Raw genomic sequence first — 5,622 nt, 5'->3', positions numbered from 1 at the left:
GGCCCAATAAGGCCGACCAGTGAAAAGTAATAATTACCATGCTGGCCGAGGAGAGAACTGGAGGTTTGATGCCGTGTTTGGGTCCGAGGACCATACAAGGCCTTGACTCTATCCAAAGCTCGTAATAATAATAGTTTTTATACTTGGTTTCCCCATAGGCTTGAGTCCGAGGACCATGCAAGGCCTTGGTTCAGTCCAAAACTCGTAATAATAATAGTTTTTATACTTGGTTTCCCCATAGGCTTGAGTCCGAGGACCATGCAAGGCCTTGGTTCAGTCCAACTTGTAATAATTAGTTTTTACTTGGTTTCCCATAGGCCCGATGCAAGGCCTAGTTCTTGGTTTCCCCATAGGCTTGAGTCCGAGGACCATGCAAGGCCTTGGTTCAGTCCAAAACTTGTAATATAATAGTTTTTATACTTGGTTTCCCATAGGCTTGAGTCCGAGGACCATGCAAGGCCTTGGTTCAGTCCAAAACTGTAATAATAATAGTTTTTATACTTGGTTTCCCATAGGCTGAGTCCGAGGACATGCAAGGCCTTGCAGTCCAAACTTGTAATAATAATAGTTTTTACTTGGTTTCCCCATAGGCTTGAGTCCGAGGACCATGCAAAGGCCTTGGTTCAGTCCAAAAACTTGTAATAATAATAGTTTTTATACTTGGTTTCCCCAAGGCTTGAGTCCGAGGACCATGCAAGCCTTGGTTCAGTCCAAAACTCGTAATAATAATAGTTTTTACTTGGTTTCCCCATAGGCTTGAGTCCGAGGAACCATGCAGGCCTTGGTTCAGTGTTTTTATACTTGGTTTAGGCTTGAGTCCAGGACCATGCAGGCTTGGTTCAGTCCAAAACTTGTAATAATAATAGTTTTTATACTTGGTTTCCCCATAGGCTTGAGTCCGAGGACCATGCAAGGCCTTGGTTCAGTCCAAAACTTGTAATAATAATAGTTTTTATACTTGATTTCCCCATAGGCTTGAGTCCGAGGACCATGCAAGGCCTTGGTTCAGTCCAAAACTTGTAATAATAATAGTTTTTATATCTGGTTTCCCCATAGGCTTGAGTCCGAGGACCATGCAAGGCCTTGGTTCTGTTTCATTCCCTCTCCTTAGGTACCCCGTACGCAGCCGGGCAGGAGGTTGTCCCTGGCATTAGTTATTACCCGGCGTGGGCCGTAGTCCGTGGGCTATCATGTAGCAGGGGCATGGGCCGCGAATTTTCTAGGCCCACAGATCAGGAGATATTTCCATAGTCTTTGGCCACGCGGCACTTTTGGGTGTCCCGATGTTCGAGGTGCACCTCCACGAGGCTCCTTTAGTCTTGTCGTTGCAGAGGTTTGTTGGAAGTCGAGCTGGAGACGTTTTGTCTGTAGCGTTCCTTGGGAAGCTGCGCTAATTAAATGCCACCACCCTATCTCCTCAAATAAATAAGAGAGCAAGTTTCTTTGCCTAGGCACTAGCTCCTTAGTCTCCTCCTTCAGCTCCCTTCCGCAGTAAGTCATGTTTGAGACGAGGGTCGGGGAAGAAAAACTCTCTCCGCCGCAAAGGCGCCACGTTCTCCTAAGGCTCAGAAGAGTGATATACGGGCAACGAAGGCGTAGATTCAAAGAGATATTCCCTTATGACAGAGGGGAGAGGGTGTTTCCCACGCTTTTAGTCAAAATCCGAAGCAGGTTCTGGTCATGCCAGATTTTTGGTATGTCCGAAGAAGGAATTTCCACCATCAGCACTGTCTACCTTGTAGCCGGCAAATTTCTGCGGGGGCTCCCCAACTTCCGGCTCCCTGCACCTTCTTTGTAGATGGTGTTAGCCTGAGGTCAAGTTCTTTTGCTGCCTGAGTTTCGGGCACGTGAAAGCGTAGAGGATGAAACGAGGTCTTGAGGCAGTAGCCAACCTCTCCTCTGTGCTACCTGCATCCTCCCACTGCGGCGTGAGGCTCAAGTTGGGCTCCTTTGCTGCCGGAGCTATGGGCATGCGAAAGCATGGGGGAAGGGACAAGGCCTCGAAGCAGTAGCCAACCTCTCGTCCGTGCTACCTCCTCGGCCTTCTCTTGCTTTCTTGCAACTTTCCTTTCTATCATGTAGCAAGTTTTATCACAAGTTGATTTCAGCTTCTGTTGTATGCTGTACTGTTTCTTTGTTTTAATAAAAAAGGAAATTTTGCCTACTTATTTTGAATACTGCTCTTTTGGCAACATTACTTTGTGGAAGGGTGTGCTCCCTGTGTTTGTTTCTTCAATGATACTTAGAGCAGGAAGTTTTGAAACATAATCCAATCAATTCTAATGTACCAACACTACCAAACATTACGGCAATAATTCATAGCAAGTTTAACTCAGGAAACTAGCAAAGATAACAATTGAATATTCCGTGATAAATATGAGTACCATCCGAGGAGTTGACGGAGGGTAAAGAACTCAAATCGTTTCTCAGAGGACGTATTGCCCTACGTCGCGTCGATTCCCTTGGTGCTGCAGATATAAGAGCAGACTTGCGAATCCCCGCAATTTGGGAACTGACCCAATGGCGAGTGGAGAGCTTTCCTCGGATGAATCCAAATTCTACGTAATGTAGTTTTTCCTTACGAGTAGTTGGTTTTCCCATAGGTTTGAGTCCGAAGACCATACAAGACCTTGGTTCTGTCCACAACTCGTGATATTTATCTCTTGCACTTGGTTTCCCCATAGGTTTGAGTCCGAGGACCATGCAAGACCTTGGTTCTGTCCAGAGTTTATGAGATTTGTTTTTTGTGTTTGGTTTCCCCACAGGCTTGAGTCCGTGGACCATGCAAGGCCTTGGTTCTGTCCAAAACTTTTGATATGGATCTCTTGTACTTGGTTTCCCCATAGGTTTGAGTCCGAGGACCATGCAAGACCTTGGTTCTGTCCAGAGTTTATGAGATTTGTTTTTCGTGTTTGGTTTCCCCACAGGCTTGAGTCCGTGGACCATGCAAGGCCTTGGTTCTGTCCAAAACTTTTGATATTGATCTCTTGTACTTGGTTTCCCCATAGGTTTGAGTCCGAGGACCATGCAAGACCTTGGTTCTGTCCAAAGTTTGTGAGATTTGTTTTTCGTGTTGGGTTTCCCCACAGCATAGGCCTGGTTCTGTCCAAATAACTTTTGATATGCTCTCTTTACTTGGTTTTCCCCATAGGTTTGATTCCGAGGACCATGCAGACCTTGGTTTCTGTCCAATTTTATGAGATTTGTTTTTTCGTGTTGGTTTCCCACAGGCTTGAGTCCGTGGACCATGCAAGACCTTGGTTCTGTCCAAAGCTTTTGATATTTCATCTCTTGTACCCATAGGTTTGAGTCCGAGGACCATGCAAGACCTTGGTTCTGTCCAAAGTTTGAGATTTGTTTTTTGTGTTTGTTTGTTTTTCGGATGTAAGCCCCTAGATCAGGGCGGGGAGAGCCGGCTTGAGGCCAAGAGCCCCTAGGGCGGCCTACGCCATGGGCGCTGCAAGGAGTAGCCCCTAGCAGAAGTTTATGTCGGAACAACAGCTGCACGTCAAAAGAGACGGCGGAAGCTCCGTGAATTTTTGCTTAGTAGAGAGTTGACTCCACCGCCACCTGCGCCAAGCGCGCATGCTTTCCCACAGACGGCGCCAATTGTAAGGACACGATTCCTGCGCGGCCCAGTGACATTTTTGGGTTCACGCGGGAGAGATCCCTCACAATACAATTTGTAGAGAGTGGGCTTGAAAAGCTTGGGCTTGGTCACGGGACGATGGTCCGGTCTGGATTTCAGAGAGGTCCCTGTGGAAAGTGGACTGGGCCTAAACGTTTAAAGCCCCGCCGTGCTGCCACTTCTGAGAATGGGCTCCTCGGACTTGATCCGAGCCCCCTTATGGTCCTTTCCGGCTGTCCAACGGAGGACCTTCTCTATTCTCTGCATGGATCGTTCCGGCGATCTTATTCATGAAGTCTTTCTCTTTTTCTCTCCTCCACTAGATTCACTTACTTCTCCTTTTATACTAGCGTGCGTTCGATGTCTTTCGTCCACGTGTAGGGTCAGTCTTTACAAATACTGACATTGGTCCCATCAGTCTAATCCCGGAATTGTTGGGGATGACTTGATAAAGCTGCAGAGTACGGTTCTGTCAGGCATTGGGCCTTATCCAGAAGGGTATTTAGGGTAATCGCCCCAAGGTATTTTGGATTTCCTCCCGAATTTGTCCCTTTATTCTTGGGGGATTATGGGCCTGCCGAGGACTAGAATGTCCTCGGCTGCCTCCCAAAATTGGTCTGTGCTCTGCGTCATGGAGCTTGGGCTACAATTCTCCTCGGATTGGGCCCTCGGACTCTCTAAGGGTGAATGGGCCTGGTCCACGAATTGTTGGGCCCCACAGTTATCATCACTGAAAGAGTCAGTTTATTATTTTAGTAAAATTTTTGTAGTATTTTACTGCATTTTCATGTTTTTATTTTGTGAAAATATATTAATGATGACTATGAAAGGTTTATCCTATTTGTTATTTTAGTTTATGAAAGGATCTAAGAATAAATTCCTAATTTTGATAAAGAATTTATAATTTTTTTTTTAATTTTATAAAAAACTTTTTCATGCATCACAAGGGTTTGTAGATTGCAATCCTAATGTGCAATCAAATAAGAAGAAGAAAAACAATTTTTTTTAAATTTTCACGTCAGCACAATATTTAAATAAAATTATTTTTGTTTGGTCAAAACTTAACAAGGAGTAAAATTATTTCTCTCTAACAAGTCCATTTTAAACTCAAACTCATTATTATCATTTTTTAAATAAAATTATCATTTCATTTAAACAAAATTATTTTTGTTTAGTTCAAACTTAATAAGGAGTAAAACTTTATCTCTCTAACAAGTCCATCTTAAACTCAAATTCATCATTATCATTTTTTTTAAAACAAAATTATTATTGTTTAATTCAAACTTAACAAGGAATGAAATTCTATCTCTCTAACAAATCCAACTTAAACTCAAACTCAAACATTGATAATTTATCTTAAAATTTGCAAGGTTAATTGTGAACACTATAAAAGCAATGCAAATCCCTATATATATATATATATATATATATATATATATATATATATATATTTTTTAAAGCCAAGTAGAGATATGTGCTGTTCTTATGTTATTTTTTTCTCCTCTACTTTGTTAAAAAAAAAAAATTATTATTTTATGGTTTTTTATGTATTTTTTTTAAAAGAATTCATACATAAACCGATAAAAAAGCTTGCAATAATTAAAATTATTTTTTTTGAATGTAACCCATCTTTCTCTTATATTTCTCTATTGTTTAGTCATATATATTTTGTTTTTTTTTTTTTCAATAATTCTAAGCAGTGAATCATTTGATTCTTTAATATTTTTTTAGTTTTTTAGAAGTTTTAATATCTGAATTTTTGAGTTATTTTTTTGTAATATCTAAAACTATCTGACAAATCTTTTGTAAGCAATTGCACATTCAAGCAATAGCTTCTTCATCAAATTGTAACACAAATTGAAGTCATACAAGAGCAAATCATGCAATGGTGTAGTTTCTTAATCAATTTAAAATTTAATAAAATTATTTTAATTAACCTCACAAATAGACAGGTTTTTGTGCATACTACTGGTGAGCGACTAGTATCTTTATAG

This window comes from Quercus lobata, chromosome 4 (genome assembly GCF_001633185.2).
Source record: "Quercus lobata isolate SW786 chromosome 4, ValleyOak3.0 Primary Assembly, whole genome shotgun sequence".
Lineage (NCBI taxonomy): Eukaryota > Viridiplantae > Streptophyta > Magnoliopsida > Fagales > Fagaceae > Quercus > Quercus lobata.
This window is presented reverse-complemented; position numbering follows the sequence as displayed.